At 35.0% G+C, this 22638-nt stretch overlaps 2 protein-coding genes across 5 annotated transcripts in view; one reads left to right on the forward strand and one right to left on the reverse strand.

The window, feature by feature from the left end:
- Window positions 1-22638, reverse strand: part of LOC118261778 (protein vestigial) — a 337798-nt gene that overhangs the window by 71647 nt on the left and 243513 nt on the right. The gene's annotated exons all lie outside the window — the stretch shown is intronic.
- The window catches only part of LOC118261816 (lachesin), a 70710-nt gene that overhangs the window by 1689 nt on the left and 46383 nt on the right, over window positions 1-22638 (forward strand). For 2 of the 4 annotated variants that reach the window (XM_035572781.2, XM_035572784.2), the window contains exon 1: window positions 19722-19883. The exons of 1 other annotated variant lie outside the window; for it this stretch is intronic. The gene's annotated coding sequence lies outside the window, so the exon portion shown is untranslated. Of the gene's footprint in view, window positions 1-18525; window positions 18772-19721; window positions 19884-22638 lie in introns of those variants that run through there. One more of the 4 variants, XM_050701705.1, reaches the window with a different exon arrangement.

Here is a 22638-nt window from a genome sequence, read left to right on the forward strand (position 1 = left end):
AATTCTATTCTTTTTATTCATTTTGGGATTTTTATCTACATGGATACACAAACTTTAAGAGAAACTATCTAAACTGAACTAAAATACGTTTTGAGTGACATAGAGCTCGGAAAACTTATTTTTATGGAAAGCGGGGCAAACAGACGGGTCACCTGATGGTAAGCGATCAGCACCGCCCATGGACACCTGCAACACCAGAGGAGTCATACGGTTGGAGTCATATACATAGGAGTCATACGGTTACTAATATCACACTAATATTATAAATGTGAAAGTTTGTTTGCTTGTCGGTAAATCACGCTGAAACTACTGAACGGAATTTAATGAAATTTTGCATACAGACAGTGTATAACCTGACTTGGGTGATAGGATACTTTTTATCACATGGGAACGCGGGCGAAAGCTAGCAAAAGATAGGTTGTCTATATGTTTATATCACGCATACAATAAATTAATCAATATTTAAATTACAAAACATTATTTTATATTATTTATTTATCATCATACTTACATCTACCATTAAAGTTACATTAACATAAGATGTAAGATGCCTTTAAGAAAAACAAAATGAAACGGTAATACCGTTTTAATATGAAACGGAATTGGTTTGTGCAAAGTAGGCTGTCAGCCGGGAGGTGATTGCGTCAGTGTTCACCTGTCAAGTGCACGCACGCAAGACAATGGAGACTGCAATATAGTTTATGAGGAGTGGCAGGGAATAAACTGTTTATACAGACGACGGGATAAACTGAGACGTCACGGCAAATTGGATAACGAGGAGTTTCTGTTTAGAATAGAGAATTGTAGAAATATCTGTGGCTTGTTAAAAAATCCGCTCTAACCTTGTTAGTTGGTATAGGAAATTTTGTTTTGTAGTATTGAATTTATAATACAGCCTGGCTTAAGCCAAAAAAATTTCAATTACCGGGTAAAAATAGTGTTCGATTGATATGATATACCTTTCTTTTTAAATAATATCAAACTCGTAGCATTTAGGTATCTATACGTTTTGATAAATATTAGCATATTATTAGCATTAACCCCAATTTTCATTGTCAATATTCAATAGTTATGATATCAATTTTAAAATTAAACAATTACAGATCCATGAATTCGTAAGATCAGACTAATAACTACTACAAAAGAGGATAGATCACACACGCACAACCGTTCTGTTAATACCTACACAAAAATATATTTCAAAGAGTATCGTGTTAAATACAGAATACTTCCATAATAATGATATGTTACAACACGAAGCCATCCACTAGTTGTCACAATAACTCGTTTAGCTATTATTAAACATACAAAAATAGCTACACAATTATTTCTCCATTCTCCAGTAGTAAGCCGATGTTATTACTACACGTTATCCTTATTTTCATCAAAATACATTGACATTGGACGCCTCCACAGCAGACATATTCTCAAGGGTTCCGATTTTTACGACGTTTGATCACACTGATCATAAAGTCTACTCGAGTGTCAAGAATTTATAAGTGTCTCGAAAAAAGATAAACCTTTTTCTAAACACTGGGTTTAACTCATGCAGAACTTGAGCTGAATCTTTTACGCAAAATATATACGAAAATATGAATATACTATCAAAATAGTAGACACTATTTAGAAATAAAATTGTGAATATTTTTTTAGATTTAAAATTGAAAAAAAATCTTGCCTTTTGAGTTTAATCTTTGTTGTTTATCTATACGGGTCGGAGGTAGTTTATTTTAAAAAATGACACAGGAGGCTATATTCGGACTATATGTTGTCAGTCTTGCAGTTTTGACAACACAATAATCCAGGTTAAAATGTTTTTAAAAAGTAGATCATTTGACATCATTATGTTATATTCTCTGAAGTCTAAATGTGAAATAATTTTAATTAGGATCGATGTGATCGTCTGTATATTTATAATATTTATAAAATTATAAAATAGTATTAGAATATCGCACTTAGATACATATTCGTAAAAGCAATATTTTGGAAGGCTCTGAGATTGGATACACGGCTCCTATCATAACAAATAATTGTTAAGTGAATAGATGAAACATTAACGGCTACACGAGTCTCGCATTTTGCAAAGTTGTTTGTGAGAGCTGTCACTTCATCACAACAATTTATTTCGCTTCAGTTTTTCTTTTATTTCTATTATATTATTCATGAATTGTTTCTTAGCTTAGAAGTCTAGAAAAGGCTTCCATCCAAAAATATCATAATTTATTTGTGTATTTTTTCCCAAAATGTTATATAGACTTTTTGCATTACTTAATTACGCATAGCTGCCAAGCGATCAATCAAATAATCAATTATACACAATTATTTTGTTAGCCCATGTAGAATCCCATATATAGATATAGCCCTTAGACCCCGAATCTATATACCTACTACACTATGAGAACTAGTTGGTATTCTTTCTTATTTCAGCCTCAGGTAGATACAAATTTACAAGGCGACAGAGTATAAAACATTTCAAAGTAAGGATTTTGTTTTACTGCGTTATGATATTGTTGGATAATAATCACCAATTAAATTAATATTAAGTAACGAAAGTTGTAAATTGGAAAGTTAAATTGTTATCCGACCATATCCAAACTAATTAATATGTATAAGTCGACAAATAGTAAAAGTAAATAAATATGAGATATAAGTACGTATGCTTAAACATTATCCAACCAAAATGTTATGTCAAGGAAATAAAAGTATTTCGGATCAGTATGTATCCTTTACCCGACGTAACAAATCTTTAGTCAAAGTTCTCCATCGATCACATAAACCGTTTCCACGTGAATTCCTCACAAAGGACCAGGAACTTTCCTCTCCACAATATTGGCATCATTGAATGGGGTTCTTACTTACAACACAAACTTTTAGCTCAACAATAATACATGTCGGCTTCTGGCTCAAGAGACCGCATCCTACGTATTTCTCTACGATTCGTGTGTTCTCAGCAATTTGTACTCCAACCTCCAAAGTAAGCGCAAACTTTTGGCAGGAAAAATTAAGAGCTCGTTTTCTTAAAAGGCTCATTAAATCAATTTAAAATTTAAATCAATTTGTTATATAAAACATTGGATTCCTCGTCGCTTATTATTTTAATTTCGCCTCGTTAATTATTTCCAGCGCTACGGTCGATACCATCAATTATTTGTAAATCGTCGTAGATACTGCTACGGCGATGCTACGCTCGCTACGAGCGCTACGCTTGCTACGGCTACGTATTACACAAAGTTCCGACCGCTTGCACACAATATTACCTACTCAAGCTTATATTAACTACGCTAACAGGCTTAAGATAATTAAGTGAAGGATCATGATTAACTCCACAGCTCCTTATCCCTCTCAACAACGTTAACCAAAATGAATAATTATAATCTAAACAAAAAATACTCCCCTTTTCTTATCGTCATTTTGCTAACATTCATGCAAATTTTAACTTTAACGAAATAAGATACGGTTTAGATTCGTTTGTGGAACTTAAGATAGGAGACTTCTATACATGTCAGTTACAGGGTCCGGAACAAACAAGACAATGGGGCATAATATGAGGTTTATTTGCGTTTGATGGAATACTACAGGTTTATTCTATGACAGTATAATGGGCATTCAAATTATGATTACTTAGAATAATAAAACATTAATTTTTTAGTTGTTTATTTTACTAAACACATTTACATAGTATGAAATATGTTTGTGTAAATGTAAGCGCCTTAAAAACATGCTGCTAATTACATATAATATACATATTCATAATCCAATCTACAACAGTGCAGAGTTAGTACGAGTACACACATGTTGGTACGAGTTTCAAGTCTTCCACTAAGCTGCACACGAAAAAATGTAAGCTCGCAGTGTATTTATTTATTTCATAGTAGCTTTAACATTTTAGCTTGTTTACATTTCCCGAGAGGACAGAAAACGTAGCAGACAAGTGGGCTGAATTAATGCTGTGCACTTTTTTAATGGAACCGTGTTTCAGACTTATATACGTCACTTCTTGTATGTGTAGTATAGAACTACTTAGTTTGCTGTCCAATATATGTACGTATATGTATTTTTTTGGTATTAGTTTCTTTTCCTATTCATATTTGTTCTCTGCGGACTCTTAGTCCGTGCCCTTGTCATGCATATTTTTTAACATAAATCTAATCCAAAATTTTAATGCCTTTGTTACATACTACAATTACACCACAACTATAATTATTGTATTGGTTTATCCTGGTATTAGTTTAAAAATAGCATTATAAGTGGTTTCTTGTTTGCAGTGTAAAGTAAGTTGTTGAATAAGTTCCACTTAATTTAAAGGCAATTAGAAGATGTTCTTTGAACTATTATAATCTCAAGTATTATCGAGTCCTTGCGTTACTAAACTCTAATACTCCTAAGTTATAAAGTCCGACAACATCTCAAGACTCGGTAGCTTCGAGCACGAGCTTTAATAGGCCCGAGTCGACGAGATAGCTCGAAATGTATAATTTGAAGTGAAATTGGTAGCTGACACAACTGCGGCTAATTATTTAGGAGCTAGTCGCCTTAAGCCAGCTCTCTGTCGGCTCCTGAATAAATAAATACTGTAAACATTATGTTCCAATGTAATTACATATCGTTCGTGTAGCTTCAACGCGTCAATCATTTCCACGTGATAATTACCAAATTTTCGTGGAAACGTAATTGAAGTGAAATCAAGAACTGGACATATTGGCCGTATCGAATTCTGTATTTATAGTGAATCGTATATTATTTTTATTTGTATGGATGTGTCTGTAATTTGATTGTTTTCATTTATTACTCGATAATAGCTAGCCATTAAACAAAGCTTGACGATTTTTCCGATTTCTATTCCACAGCCGCTGTTAATATATTTCCGCACAATATAAACAAGATTGCTGCAAATATACCTTGTAATATCAAGTTAAACAAAATTAATTAAGTTTAAATCTAAAGTGCTCAGCGGTGGGTCAATATTTGACGGCGCGTTGAGGACTCAAACAAACATTGTTCCGTGCAGCGCATTATAAAGTGCCGTTTATTTCGTGATCAGTCAGTTTTGTGAAAACCGCCGCGCGATGGAAATGGCCCCGACTGACTTCTATTGGACGGAATTGAGTGGACGGCTTTAGTGATTTGATGGGAAACAACTAGTTTGAGCAGTGATTTCAATGATTATTCTGTTTGTATTCGGCATATCATTCCCAATCAGATATAATGACTGTTGAATACCGACAAAAAATGTAGATGACATTTCTAGCAGTTTTACGCAAGTGAACTTGCACGGTGTTAAACTAAAAACAATTATTTTATCATCCACATGACGCTAGTTTCACTCCACTAGTGCACAAACCACAAACCTAAATGCAACGTAACACATATTTTTACAAACTATTTCGTACAAATACTGGTTTACACTGTTCCTGATATTTGTAGTTGAAAAAGTTTTGGAATATTTCAACAAGCGAGCGTGTATGATCGATTAAAATTGTTTGGTTCCAGCTCTGGCACTGTGTTTTTTGTTCCAGGCGGACAGTTTAATTTAGTCAGTTGTGTAAGCAACAACAACGCGACCACACGCTGGACAAACGATATTTTATACTACAAAATGAACGATTGTTTCAAACAAAACTTCACTCAAATTGAGAGTAATTTAACAATGTTCCTTTATAAATATACATTCTTCTTTCCGTCCACTATAAAATTCACAGAACACAGAAAAAGAAGCCAACATATAATTTGATCAACTCTAGCGTCTAATAAGAAAAGTTAATTAAAAATAGTCTTCTACGTGCTCCCGACGATTATGAACGGTGCTACAAGAAACTGGAGTAAAATTAATGCTTTATTTTAACTCAGTAGGAATCCAATTGGGCTAATTTGTTGGAATTTGTTAACTTTTCTGGCGTATGTCGGTAAAGAGAAGAACTAGGTCTGGACTGCTTAGTTTAAATATTTTAATTTTTTAGTGACTTTAGCAGTGTATAGGTTATATAGGTGTGTAAGCTTTTATTTACTCCTTGGCCTACCATAACTTACATTTTTAACATATGGAATGTTTGGCTCAAAATACCATTACTTAAAGTAAATAATATAGTAACTTCTACACACAATAACAAGTTTAAGCAGTAAAGGACAAAATGCAATTAATAACGCCCGAGACTGTTCCCGGAAAATTTAGTTTAATCTCACATGCAACGAGCGACCACGCTGATACAGTTTTATCGAAAATTACATAATTTTTGTTTAGCAACATCCCTGTTTACATTAAAATAACATTGTACCTCTTATTATCTAGAGGTTTAAATATATCACATACTGAAAAATTTTAACACCTTCTTCTCACCATATAATATATTTGTTATGAGTATTAGATCCATGAAATTCAGACTGAGTTATCATTACATTCACCATGCTACTAAAAGTAATTCCTACTAAATAAAAAAAACGATGTAAGATTTGCAGCAATTGGCATTCTATTGTCTCCGCCTATCCACATGGGAGATAGGCGTGAGATATATACACATATGTATGTATGTTGAAAAAACTTGAAGTTAAATATTTTAACTGGCTATATAAAGACAATATTTTCATCCATCAAGACAGTTCATTGATCTCATCTCTGTCACTAGGCTACATAGGCTCACAGTACAGAACATAATAATACAACTTTCCACGTGTTTTCCCCAGAGAGTAGGCATATATAGAACACCCAGTTTTCGTTAGTTGTCACATTAGTCTCATGTAACTACCTACTCGAAGTTAAACGGTTTAGTTCGACCTCAATATGGTTACTCACTATATACACGTTGTCAGAAGATAGGTCCCATAAAGGAGATAATAATATCTAGATAATAGATATATAGTCGAAACTCTATCATATGCACCAATACTAACAGAGTTGGTAAAAATGGGTGTGCTTATTAAAAAGCGTTACCTCTACTTACCCCTTAGCGGTCCATAAGGCGTGATGTACTATGTATCAAGGTACTGTATTAGTCTTCCCTATGACAATTGTATATAAACACTATCTTATACTAGCGGCTTCGCCTGCGTTCTCGTAAACCTATCCGCCAAATCAGCTCATACCCTGTCTCTATACCAAATTTCATCAAAATCCGTTCAGTAGTTTCAGCGTTATTGACGGTTAAATATACAAACATTCAAACAAACATACTTTCACATTTATAATATTAGTATGATAGTTGTTTAGTTAAAGTATTTAACACCCCTAATTAATATTTTTTATAAAGTACACAATTTTCTTGTTGTAGTCTAGAATCAAGTAATTAATCGAAATGATTTTCCATCCGCCAATTACAAATGCCAATTAACAAACAATAAAAAAGTAATTACTTTCTATACAAGTGGCATGGTAACTAAAAATAAATCAAGTAAATAAAATAAAATGTTATATATTACGGATTTCTTAGATAGCTGTATAGCATTTCCTTAACATTTTAATCATTCATTTATAAGATTTTAATTATTTAAAGTGATTCGGCTCAAAAGACCAGGAAATTTAAGACATCAATGTGTTTTTTCATAAAAGGCAATGTAAACTCGTAAAATGAGCCACATACATATGTAGGTAAATGCAAAGGTTCATTCAGTAAGGTATATAATGTACAGATGCACACAATACAACACAAAATTGCCAATAGATATTAAAATACCTATAATTATGTTGAAAATGTATGTATAAGCTTTTACACATAACTTGTTAAACTAAATATTAAACCTAAATAAAAGATTTTTAAGTTCAAATTCCTACACTCGTGTGTAACTTATACTCAAACGTACATATTACACACAATTCATTTCAATATGAAAATGTTTTCATAATGTAATTTAGTTTTGTACATAATTCAAAAGGCTATGTTTTACTATCACTAACAGAGTTCTGCCATAGCTAGAGGGCTGATAAGAACCGTATTTTTTTCTTTGAACGTAAAAAAATATATTATATATTGTGACTAAATTTTACTTCGTGTATGTAGAAAATTACGCTAATGTTTCGATAGGTAAATATCCACAATGTATATATAATGTGTAACAGAATTAAGCTAGCAAAATAAATGTCACGGAAATACAATACAATAAATGCATGTAATTCTAAAACGTAAAACAAAATCCCAAATAGCAACGTAAATAACAGAAACATCGGCACAGATGCAAAACAAAAAGCTAAAATCCCACAACAAAATAAACGAACCCGAAACTGCATCGAAATAATCAGACAGCAATTATATCTAAAAACAGTGCGGACGCAACAACACAAAAAGTTGGCAAAATTCATCGGGACTGTAACGTAACACGAGGCCTTTTCAATAAAATAAAACTACCGGGTCTGTTCGAGGGTTGACCCGACATTTTCAATACAGGAGTATCCCAGGGGTCCCGTGCTAGGGGACTGGCCCTATTTGGGCACAAAGCGGGGGAATTTGCGCGACACGGTCGCACGGGACCAGGGGCCCAACACTTCGCAACAGTCCGTGATTTTTCCACTGTTTAGATAAAAACATGTTGTTACTTATTCGAGTGTGCTACCTGTGCGAGTACGCTCCCTGATTGCTTAGCTTGTTGTTCGTTATTTACACTGCTAACTGATATCAAGTCCACTCCATTCTTTTGTGTTTGAATAAATGGTGAGAGTACTTCGAACAGATTTTTACTTTTTGTTTTATTTTTAAATGACAACGCTTCCAATTAAAAATGTGACATGTTTACTAACCCTCTAGTACGTAGTCATCACGGGCTGTGGATTAAAAATGGCCAAACATAACATGTAATTACATAAGCAACATACATCAATATATTATAGTACGGTACCTCCTACCTAATAAGACCTAGTTTCCCCAACGAGGTATCAATGTAGAATACCTCGTAATACGCGTTTCCATAGTAACTGTAGTTACCTGTATGTTTAGTCTCGCTATACATACATTTATATACAGTATATAATATATTATAGCTAGCAGTTATCTTTGCGCTCGAGTGAGCTCGGCGTAATATCACCTAATGCAACAGTTCCTCTCACATTTTAATATCCGTGATTGATAAGAAGTGAAGATTCATGAGTAATCGTAAAAGAGGGGGTTCACATCCCCGGTGAAGGTGTAAAGTGCTTGTTACAATCATTTTCATCGGCTTATTTTCCTTTGTTCAGGACAATGGGGCTTGATTCTTGATAGCTTGTTGATTTATTTTTATTTAGTTTTTGTATTAATCTGTATTTTACTTTCACTGTATACCCATATAGTGAAAATATTATTCAAGGGCATAATTATAAAAGTAATAATTTAAACTGTGGAAAAGTAATAACTGTATTTCATACGAAATGTAAAATAGGGATATAATAAATTAAAAGCAAAGTACTAAATATAGAGGAAATTAAAGACAATGTAAGACTTAAGGTACTTTATGAACATAATCCGTAACCTCAGTAGAAATAACAATAAATTACCGAAGTCGGATAAGAGCAGAACAAAACAGATCCAAAATATCAAAGTATGAAACATGTAGAGCTCGGCTAAACCCCAATGGCGTTAAGTACGGGAACGAAGCCGGAGTAACACAACTTAGTTAACTAGAAAACTTCGACTCGTGTAATCCCCAGACCTGTATTGAAACATTAAAATTTTCAGCGTGGCAAACATTTCTCAGTTGCTTAATTAACCAACGAAATTAGTTATTGTTATGAAAAAGTAACAAAAGGGGAGAAACTTTGCAACTCTCAAGCCAGTGGAGTGTGGAGGGGATACAGCGCGGCGCGAGACATGCGAGCATAGCGATGCATATTTGGATGCTTACGTTTTACAAGGTAGCATATATAAACCATTCTATTCGCGTTTTCGTGGAGTAAAAAAGTGTCCTATCACCCAAGTCAACTCATACTGTCTGTTAGGGTGTCCCAGCCAACAAGGGCGAAAAATTTTTTTTCGATTTTAAGTACGCATACCCTCTATATTTTTTCTATTTGACCATAACAACTAAAATAAAAAATATCATTGGTATCGGATAACGGGAACCCGTGCCGACTTGATGTCAAAGTTTCAAGAAAAAATTTGTATGGAGATTGTAAGGAAAATCACTTAAAGTTAGCTTTAATGTTATAAATTAATATTTTTTATTATTATAAATATTTATTTATTATTAAAATAATATTATATATAAAATTTCCTCTTTAATGGCATTCTTCTACAGTCAGGGTATTTCAGTCTGTGTTCCTGTGCGCAATGTAGTAACAACTGTTTTTGTTCCTTTTCAAGTGTGATTTTTTTCGTTGAAATATTGCATTAATTTCACTGCTCCCTCATTGTTTGTATCATTAACGGCTTTCAGTATTAACAATGGTGCCTTTACTTGTAGAAAAATAACATTCTTTGACCATGAATAGGACCTAGTGTAGGAAACTGTCATCAATTTTAAAATCATCGAACAAGGCCTTGCTTTTGGAGGAGTTACATATGGAATAATCATCAATGTTGAGTCCAAGTGCCTCAATAGTGACCGCCTGAAGAACACGTAGGAACATATTGGTGTACAGGTGGCCGTATGCCCTGTATGGGCTGAGCACCGCCGAGTCCTCAGGGATGTGCTCGGCGACGGCGACCTCTCGCGTTCGACATTGGTTCAATCCATGGTGTGGAGCGAGGAAGACTGGAAAGCGATCTCCTCCTTCTGCGAAGCAGTCATGCTAGCTAAGGAAGAAGCAGAACGCGTAAGGAAACGAACCTCCTCAAGACCCAGCCGTCGCGAGAGGCACTCCGGGCGTCAGGGATCGCGCAACGATCTCTGGCCACCGTAAGTGCGGTTCTGCGGACGGCGAGCAAAAGGTTGCTCGTCGCCCGACCAGAACCAGACCCGTGCGGTAAAAGAGCCATTAAAACACCATAGATGGGCCCACTAGGGCTGATACCTGATCCGGAGCTGCGGCCTACCTAGCGAGTTTACCGAGGCTCCGGTTTTTGTCCACTCCAGCTAATTGACCAGGCTTACCAGACTCTTTCTGAGGCTGCAAGAAGATCCTATCTTCATCTATCTTTATTAAGCATCGAATCTGATATGCAATGTCGAATAAATTGTCCAAATTAGAAATAAACTTGACGACGCCGTTTAAATAAGTCTTGCGTTTTGTTCGCATTTTTTTGTAGATCTCTCCAAACTTGGTATAAGGTTATTAGCTTCTTAAGACAGTTCGGTAATGCTTTAGTTGATATACGGGCTTTTTCCCAATAAATAATGCACTCATGAATAGTTAGGATTGCATTTTCATTGATTATATTGTCTTCGCGAATGTTGTAAAACAAAATTGCCAATTCTTGGCCATTGGAGGGCAATAATTTCGAACCGGTAATTTGATGTTTTACATAAACTATGAAGAATATGTACTTTTTAGAAGTGGGTAATACCCCTGACATCTTAACTAAACGTAAACAATATGATCACTAGTAAATAAACAAGTAAAAACACGCACTGCGATACGATAACTCCGACGCGTCAAAATATGCAAGTACTGAGATGTATCAAGGCAAGTCGGCACGGGTTGCTGTGCTTCTAGGTGTATGAAACTTTATTTACGTGTATGTTGACACTATTCGAAAATAATTAGAGGGTATGCGTTCAAAAATAACGACTTTTATTTTTTTGGGACACCCTACTGTCTGTATACCAAAATTCATAAAAATCCGTTCAGTATTTTCAGCCTGATTGACGGACAATCATCCAAACAGGCAAACAGACAAACTTTTACATTTATAATATTGATTTGATTAAAATAAAAAATAAGACTATATTCTCTTTCTGATTAGAAGAACTAATTACATTTTAAAGGATTATACAGTCGGAGTTGAATTACTACGAAATCCCGTGTAACATCAATCAGTTAGTTTAGTTGAATAGTTAACGGCTACTGGAACAGAGATCTAGTGGTCCTGGAAGTGGCTTATTTCGTTTGAACTCAAACCCCGGGGAAATCTGCGATTCAGGGTAATATTTAGTTTTGAGAATGTTGATTATATAAGTACTGTAGTTTTCTACGTGGTTTAGTGATTCTTACTCCGTGATTGAATGATTGCATTTGCACACGACTTCCTAGAATATGACATTAAAATTTGTTTCATTTATGTGTATTATCACTTAGTAAAAAATATAATACGAAAATTCTGAAAATTGTTCATAACACGTAATTTATTCGAAAACGCTACGATTTTCAATAAATAAAGTGACCACAGCTACCAACTGTTTGCAATTCCTGCCTTCACATTATATACTTAGTAAAATATGTTGTATCAAATTGGAAACATTTTTCATGTTCGTGAGCAACACAATGGAACATAACTTTATTGATAGAATATTTCTTAGAAGGTCTGACATTCGCGTGGGCGTTAAACTTTCCATCATTTAAATATTTCAAGCTCTTCTTTTTGCTTTACTTTTTGGTTTTCTTAGACCTTTTTCTTTAAAACAAAATTAGTATTCATTTAGTGAATAAAATTTATTTAAACAAAGTTTATCTAGCTTTCGTTTCTAGTCGCTAGTTTTACAAATTGTTCAACAGTGTCATAATTCAAAACTTCATTAGACATTAGACGTCCCGAGTATGAGACCTGCGGCACGTACAAATGAGTGGCGCTCCCTCTCCTCCCTTGCACCAGCTTATAAGGAAATTACGCTGGAACCGAGCGAACTTCTTTTAATTTATTCAACTCACACAATATCCGACTGTAATATCTTCGCATTATGGACTAGAGTCGCACCGAAGTGGGACGCGAAGTTGATTCTGATTTATAACCAGTTCAACTATCTCAGTGTTTGTCTTTAGCCAATTTGAATAAAACACTGTGCTCAAGTTACGTGAGGTTTAAATATGATTGTATATTAATGAGATGTGGAATTCGGGATCATTAATGTATCTGAATAGATTAGCAAATGAATTAGATTGTGTAGTAGGCAGCGGCAGCGGTTTGAGCGCGGATTCTGCGGAATTTCGAGAAATGCTGATGTTGTTTTCTCCGTTGAGTTAGATTTACTTTAGTACTCCAATGTGAGAAATGTATTAACTAGTATTTAAACAAAGGTTACAATAACAATTCCTTTAAAAGGAAAAATTAAGAAGGAAAGACTTTTAAACCGACTTCAAAAGAAGGAGGTTCTTAGTTTGACCTGTATGTATGTTTGTATGTGCGCAATTATCTCGGATTTGTTGGCTGAACCATTACTAGAATAGTATTCTTCAGACTTAGGAGGTTGAAAATTGAAAGCTGTTCGCCTTTTTTTTTAGTTTACTTTCGACTGCACAGCTATTCCAGGTTTGAATGCGATAAGCAATTTGGTTAGTCTTCATTGAAAAAAGCCTAGTGTTAAGTACCTTAAAGTTTAAAATTGAATGGTGAACATTGGTTCTAATAAAATAATTTCTACAATCAAAATACTCTGGTACCGAGAGATATAACGGAGCTAACTAAAATAACAAGCCTACTCAATTTCCATATTTAACGTTTCCTTCTTCATAAGGATTTTTCGAGTTTTAAAAAGAAAACTGATACTTCCCACACGAGTTTGGAAAGGTCAAAAGGAAAGTATAATGATCTCAATGTTCCAAGCTTACATTGTGTCTAATTGAAGGTAGGAGGAAGCCTTCCCATGTACATCTATCTGCGGTTTTATGGAACACATGTTTATCCATAATCCGCCATAGTCAAAGTTAAAATCAAAACTGTAAAATGTACTTACTTGTTTACTTAAAAACATACGTCAATATTCCAAGTTTACTTTCATTGGTCAATTCCCCACGCGTTTCAAAAGCGTACAAACTTCACCTTTGTTATTTCTAATCGATCAACAACACCGTGTTTAGTCAATCTCAATATAACCTATTACATTGGTCAATTTAAAATACCCTGCATCCACACAAAATGTCACTAGCTGTAAAATCGAAATTCGTAATCTGATACGAATTTGCGTGAGTTGAGGCTTGAACCCGAAACCTCAGATCATTGGGTATCTCTCATGAATCAAGTGGAAATTCTAACTCACATCAAAGAAAATCATCAGTTTCACCATAATTGTGTTTTTTCTTATCTGCTTACTCACGCAACTGTTGACGAGGAACTCGACTAGTACGAGTTCGACGAGTACGAGATAACATAATAATTAATTTAGTTTGTCTCACGAAAGTTATAATAAAACAAACCTAATCTTGTTAATAATAACGTGGAATTAGTCCCGTGCAAAATCACATCATTAAATCCTTTAATTACTAAACAACACTGTTTAGTATTTAGAATAATGCCACATTACATTCACACACATGAATTACAAAGCATCTGTAATTCGCTATTCATTAAGGTTGAAAGTTGTTCTTAATTTTTATTCAGCCGGTAATATTCCACGTCCACTAATTCAAATCTTCATACGTTGCCGTCGTACATACATAAGCCCTTGTTAGCAACGCCTCCGGTCGACTTATTAGCCGACGAGCTGCCTTGATTAAACTCCAAGCACCCTTGAATTTACCTGAAATTATTATGTATGTATGTATGTATGTGTGTGTGTATAAAATGTGTGTGTGTGTATGTATGTATGTAATTGTGAGATGTTTTTGTATAATTTATGAGAGGAAGTGAAAGGTTTGGAGTGACTCGGGATCTAGTGTCGGAATGTATGTTTTATTACTTTATAAAGTCTGGAAATATGTAAAATATATATGTCACGGATAAGTATACTTTTGGAAAATAAGGAATTCATCCAATCTATTTGTAACAATGAAAGCAATGACATAACATTATTTTTCTAGATTCAATTTCTTATAAACAAACTGATTTATCCCTTCGTTTTTCGATACAAATAACGTGGACGTGGGAAATATAGTTTCCAATAAACAATAATGGATAAATCAAACTTCAATCTGGAACATAATGAAAGCACGTTGCGAATAAATACGAGCTCCACTAAGCTGACAATTTGACCGTTTCATTTTGCAGTAAAATTTTGTTGTGCAGAATACCGTAACATTCCCGACTCACAAACCCCTCGCTAACAATAAAAAGTCAACGAGCACACACCAGCGAAACTTCAATGATCATTTCAATTCACCTTTCAACAACAGAAATTCTAAGATACCTTAAAAAAGTTATATTAAACGACGCGCGCTGTACCGCGCGGCGGTTGTAAGCCCGCCATTATTTCGCTTTTCGACAATTACGCGCGGCTGCAAATAAAGACGTTTCGAGAGCAATATTCAAGGGGATGGAAGCGGCGGGAAAAAAATTATCATCACCTCGTTCCACGACAGATGTGGACTTGAAGGGTGCATGAGAATGTGCAGGCAATATCCTCCGTGAGAAATGGGCACAATATATCTGCGGCGCGCGCTGCGGCCTGTGTTATGTTTGCTGGGACACTTGTCCTGGGAAATACTCAAATGAGCTAACGTTGATGATTACCATTTTGCAGCTACATTTTCTGTTATGAAAAATTTAGTTACGTATATTGTGTTTGTATTTGTACGAGGATATTACTCGGGCAATTTATTTTGATAATTTGCTTTTATTTACTTTTTACTGGATGCCGCTTTCCGTTCACACTTCCAAAAAAGAGTATTTTCCTAGAGCGATCAATCACCAGGCGGCCAGGTGTTGGTAACGGGCGCAGTCGGGCACTGAATCTTGTGCCTGTTCGCGCCTGCGACCGAACTTCAGACGTCCCTGTACTACCGAAATAAAAAAGTGAGTTGAGAGTAATTTTTTTCTACAAGCTTTACACATAGCGGCAATAAAAACGGTCGACGGAGCTCGCGCCCGGCGCCCGCCTATATTTCATTTTACTCGTCGTCTCCCTCTATTTCGGGGGCTGTGGCCACTGTCTGTGACACTGGGAATGAAACTTTAAATGCTGCTCGGAAATAATGTGGATTACGTGCGCCGGTGTGTCCCATGTTTTTTGTTCTGACAAAAGTTTTATTAAAATATGTATCAGTCACAATGTCTCTCGGCATGAAAGAATAATACCGTAGAAAGTAATTGCTTTGTAAAACTCGACGACTTAACCGCTCAGATCGAGCGACGCAGAGAATGGTAGAGGATACGTGCTTATTATTGCGTCACAATTTGGTTTCTTCGTCGAATATCACAAAGACATTGTCTATAAATATCGCAGACTTATTTATTTAAAGTTTCTTCCAATTAACACTCTAAACATTAGACATTATATACATGACTATAATTATAATATGCAAATAGTAAAAACTACTAATGAACTATATAAAATATCTCTCGAACCATTTCCCGCTCATTCTTCAGCGCGTTCAAACAAAATTACCATTTCAGCTACAGTTGCAAAAGTTGATAATTACACCGTGAACTACAATCAGAATGCCAATTTACCTTCCCGGGTAATAATTTCTGAAGTAACTAAAATACCTCGCCAGCTATCACATTCCTCGTAGTTTTTGCTTGGAGCTATGTCGCCTACTTTAGATAAAGGAAACATTCTAGTAATGTGTGATTGTAAAGGTATTACATGACTGCTAATAAAGAAAACAGCAAAAGAAATTGAAAACAAATCGACATGGTAATATAGAAATGCTTTAGATACAATCGCGAAGGAAAATTGAAAAGACTTCATACAAACTTTAGCTTAACTAAATCATAAAAATTAAATTTCATCAGAAACGTTACGTAGTAGGGCAGGTCTTGCTATTTTATAAGGAAAGCAGGAATAACAAAATTGCAATATGACCAGAAATCCAATTTATGGCGGCAAACATTTCAATCCTCTATTATTCTTTTATTTCCCCCAATCGTGACGTCGTTCGTAATAAAACTCTCAAACTCATTTGCGGCCCTCTTAATACCGTTCAATATAAGACGGTGGAAAAATGTTGATAGTCACGCTCCTTATTACCGAGGCAAAGGTTTAACATTTTCAATTTAATCGTATTATACTGTAACCCTTGGAAATATTGGTAGCTTCGCGCAAAAAAATGATCGGCGCATCGCGGATTTTCCGATTTAGAATTTTTGAATAGATACCTACCATGAAAGAATTTGGGATGATGAAAAATGATCGGTTGGCTCGGTTTGATATTTAATTAAGGGCTAAACGTTGTTATTGAGTGTATGTTGTACTGGCTGACCAAGTAGCAACAAGTTGTGTGTAGTACTATTTCTTCGACCTGTTGTTACGATTTCTAAGAATATTGTGTCTCTAGTAGCAACTACTGTGAGGTGAACAAACTCCTTTTGTTGACATGTTTATTATTGTACAGGTACATTACTTGATGGTATTGTTTAGCTCTGTGTTAATTAACTATCGACAATATCTGGGTATCATATTTCTGATAATAATAGTTGTGTTACTCTCCTTATTAGGGGAATATTTTCGTTATACTATACAAGTTATGTTATTTCTGGATACATATACATTACTTGTCACAACTTACCTACTATTATGTTTCTTTTTTCTGAATAAAATTGTATAAATACGTATCTTATGGATTCAAATAAGCAATGATAAAAAACAACCCTATACATTTACCACCTCACATGAAGTCTCCTCAATGATAATGTAGATGGTGTTTGAAAATGAAATGCTAATAAACTGAGGAGCAACAATCTAAATCACATTTTGGTGAACGCAGGCTGTAGTTTCACACGTTCGAGCTGAAGATTAATCGCAGCTCGAGACCCGTTTTAGTTAAACCGAGTATCAGCGAGCCGCACTGGACACAAGCGGCCACGTGCGAATTTTATCATCATACATCATTTGCTAATATGGGATAGAACTGAGGGCTTATAGATACGGGAATGTTTGCGGAAATTGTCACAGAATAGAATTGAACGTAGACTTTATTGTAACCATTTGATATAATCGTATAAAGCTTTGTAATATTGGGCATACATATGAGGACATCATTCACTTATGTTCAGTAGAACTACTCTTGATAGTCTTGTGTATGTAAATTGTGTACATGTGATCCACAAATTGTTGTTTTGAGTCTGTTGGTTGTCTTGTGTATGTGAATTGTGTATGTTTTTTATGTTAAAATAAAATACTTCACTTGACTAAAAAATAGAACCCTTAATACAAAGTTTACCATGTTTATAATGAACACAAGTTGAGTTAAAACACGAGACCGTTCCGTCATCCGACTAGAGTCACCAAAAACTCAGAATGCAGTAACTAGAGAGAAGCTCTCGGTTCCAGGCTTTTAGCCAGCGAATTTGTACTTTGTTGCCGTAATAACGTTGTTGCTGCGCCTTATATTATTAAACCCCGTTGCTGTTGTTGCTGTTACACGGACAAATTTTTAAAGTACTACAAAAATTGAGGTTTTAGAAATACAGTAATAGAGTAACTAGTTCTTGATCGCGAATTTGTTAATGTTGAAACGTTACTGTTTCATTCTCATAAAAATAAGAACAAAACGTAATTCAAATAAATTTTAGTTTTATGCTTGTTGTTCTGGTATTCCGCGGCAGCAGTATCGAAACGCCGATCTATTGGTTGTTCATGCGCGCACATTGACCAATCAGAATCGACGGCAGGACTCGCGCGAGTTCCGCTAGCGCCGCCAACGCCGCCTAGCGGGCTGTTGCAAAAGTATCGCGCGCGCAGGCATTACGCTGCTCAAAACTAAAAACGAAAAAACCGACTACATTCCCAATTTTACGTGCAAAATCGTGTCAGCTGGTAGCCCACAGCATCTCGGGATCCCAACAGCACGAAGTGGAAGCTCAACGGCCAGAGCAGGTCGCAGCCCAGGAAAGGATTCACCAGGTATATGCGTGCATTATATCCTTACTGCTGCCTATTTAGGATCTACTAGAACAACAATTTAACTTATATCGAAGTATAACCCAGAGTAGCACATCGCATCATTTTATTTCGGCTGGTGCGAGTTGTTACTTACTTTGGGTATAGATTTAAAACTGTCTTTTTGCGTAGTTAACTGACATCTCCATTAAACCTACAGTGAGAACGAAATAGATAGACATACAAGGTCATATCTATTCCAATGTATGACAATATTAATAAAGTCAGTTCAAAGTCATCCAAAACGATGACTAAACATGATTCAAGGTCTGTAAAAATAAATTGTCTAGTAGACCATGAGATTCCACTCGATCTACTGATCCGATCTTGAATTGTTACTTGATGACTTCGATCCCTGATTCCACATTCAGATAGCTTTACTTGAAACTGATTCTAAATATAGTTTCAAAACCACACGAAATCTCGTCGTGGCTGGTATTTGACAAAAACTCCATCACTGTAACTTAACAACAGAACTCACTTGGAAAATTGTTTCCACAAGTACATTAAGTAAAATACGAAGAAACCCTAAAACATTAAGATTAATAAAGAAAACAAAAGGAGAATATTAGAATGACATTACAGGGTAATGACATAGCGGTCGACCTGATGGAGTACAAGACAAACAAGGGTGTCGTAAACAAAAACATCCCGAGCGGGATTTTAACAAAATGAACGGCTCGCCTACTCGGGCCAAGGGACTGTGCTGCCCTGCGGCCGTATCAGGGCTCGCACTGCTCGACTCATGTATTAAATATCTTAATAATATAATTGTACTACGTCATAATATGTATGACGAGTAATTACACTTACATGTCATTATTCTGACTGGCTGTGTTCTTAGATGTTATCCAGAAGGTCAGACAAAGGTTGTTCCTGACGTCACATCGGGCCATAAAACACATCAGACGTCCCCTCCACCTATCACTCGCTCATCGACACCTTGCGCGCACGCACATATGTCGGTCGTCTAAATATTGTACCTTTAATACAGTCCTTAATATTATCGAATCCAAGCAGTTTTAGTTTTAGTCAAGACCACCAGCAGCACACCTGGAGCTTGATACTCAACAAAGGTACTAAGTTAAATAAGTAGTCCGAATATTTTTGACAGTGTTTCATGCACATACTCAGCATAGGTCGTAAAAATCTTGATCTTGGTCAGATACAGACCACTCTTTGGATCCATCAGTTTCTGGAACTAAACTGCTATTTGGGCACACGTTTGAGCACATTTGCTGCTTGAAGCTAACTACTCTCTATTGAAATTCACTAACTTAACTGAAATCTGTTAGACGACTATTTTTTAATATTATTCAAGGGTATGCATGTATATCATAGTGGTAATTTCATATCCTCGTTATTACATATTCATATAAGTGTTGCGGAAAATATACACAAGTGCTGAATAGCAGTGCTTCGTATATTTGTTGACTTAAAAAATGGGTATTACTCCTGAGACGGAGCTGAACACGGTTTATAAAAATATACTACAAGTGTCGGTTGTGTTCTGCAAGTTTAATAGCCAGACGTTGCTTTGTATTTTAGTGGAATCGTTTTCATATTATAGTTTTTTACATATTATATTTATGTACGGTATATTACTTTTTTAGAATGTGAATTATACTTTAACAATTTATTTAACTAATTATAAATGGATTTAATTATCTGCCAATCTACGTCTACAATTACATTTTTAATTAACAAAATGCTCTGTATATGCTCTATATCTGGCCATACCCAAAATGGCTTCAAGTGTGGTCTATAATATAATTTGTGTTTGCAACAGTTGCATACATTTATTGAACCACATAGGCTTAATATTTAATGTGCCTTAATAATTAGAAAATCAATTATGCATTTATAATCCTATATATCACAAACTTTAATTTTTTTTTAAACGTAAACCTATACAACTAGTAACTAAGTAATTAATAAATCGAGATAAAGAAAAACGGTATTATAAACAATAACGGTAATACAGGTTAACCGTTGAAACTTATTTTAAAAGCTAATTGAGTAATAAAATTTGATACTCTTGTTATACAGAATTAATTAATTAAACTCGAACCAAACCGGGATTCTATTGTTTAAGTTTTTCCTACTACAAGACAGGCTTCGCAGAGGTCGGACTAAGGTTAAATGATTCCAATCTGAATGGCTGATACGTCTAAAATGGTCGCGACTTATTGATTACAGCTAGAATCTGATTAGCGAGATATTGACTTGTGGAAGATGTACAGGAATCGATAAAGGGACAATTTGAACTTTATCTCAATATACGTTGGTTACAAAATCGGTAATTGTTACTTCTATTTTTAAAACTGAACAAGAAACTAAAAGCTAATAAAATAAAATCGGTTTATGCAGTATTCCCGATTTTACTGTGCTGACTTCCTCTATAAAAATGTTTGTTGCATAAAATACTTTTTATGTAGTAGCCAGTGCGAAACTTACTCGTAAACCCGCTACTTATAAAGAGAAACAGATGTCTTTAATAAATTCTTAAAATCATAACTTGCTTATCTGACTAATAAAATATGGAATAAAAGTGTCAGGCGACAGCCCTGCATAAACCTTCGGTACGACAGCGACGTAAAGATGAATCACAACCAGACGATGTCCGCCCGCAGCGGTTTCGCGACGACCCTACAATCGATCGAGTTTCAATTCACAATTCTATTACAAAAGCGCCACCAATTGATTTCGGACGAACAAAACAGGTATTGGACGTGAAAATTTGCGATAATGTTGACGGACCAAACACTTTTATCGCCGATAATGGTACGGTAGTGGGATATTTATACAGGGTATTAGCCGATCAGGGGCGGCATTAAACGCTGTTATTTTTTCATTACACGGGTCTTTGGGGTCTTTTTATCAGTAATATTTGCTTGTAATGGAGCAATGATGATGTCCGTCAGTAAGCGAGCGATGTCCACAAAGTTAATAATGATGTATTGTTGGCATTTTGCCACCATTTCACTCGCCTAACTTTTGGGATCAGTCGGCCGACATTTTTGTCTGGATTTACTTTGGTTATTTTTGGATGAACATTTTGTGAACCTATTTTTTATCACTTCTAATGAGACAGCTACCTGAAAGTCTCTGAAACGATATTTTTTTTGCTGTTAATATTGGAAATAAAATAGAATTGACCCATTTTCCTTACAAATAAATAATTTTGTATACATGTGTTCTTTGTGAGCACTTTACTAAATATGTAATAAAACAAGTATGCTGCAGTATTGATAGTCGTGCAAAGCTTCATGTGCGATATATAGAGCGGGGAATAGAATTGATATTATTGATACAAGCACAACATGAGTTAGTGCCCGCAGTCACGTATAATATTAACGTAGCGAAGAAGAATGCAATAGAACATCATAAACAAGCAGCTGGCTGCTCGCCAACAATATGCTTTTTGTAAGAAACAATAACAATATGTAAATTTGATTTTATAATGCTAGTCAACTAGCGAGGCTTTTTAAATGGCTTTACTTTGATTCATTGTCTAAAACTTGCCAGGAAACTATTGAATCATAAATAGGCATATGTATGTTTAAGCAAAAGGTAGACCAAGATATACAACATAAAAACCTATAGAAAACATGATGAAGACAAATGCAGAGTAAATCTATTTCAATAAATTATAAAAAAGTTCAATATAGTAATACTACATACATAATATCAGAAAATAACCCAGAAAAATTAAAATTAAGATAATATGAAATGTTTAAAAATGTAAGCCGAGCACGGGACGTCGACGTCGGTCGGACTCAGTGCGACAGTAGAATTTTTAGTCAATTTCTCTTTTGACACAATTGAATT

The sequence above is a fragment of the Spodoptera frugiperda genome, chromosome 20, assembly GCF_023101765.2.
Source record: "Spodoptera frugiperda isolate SF20-4 chromosome 20, AGI-APGP_CSIRO_Sfru_2.0, whole genome shotgun sequence".
NCBI lineage: Eukaryota > Metazoa > Arthropoda > Insecta > Lepidoptera > Noctuidae > Spodoptera > Spodoptera frugiperda.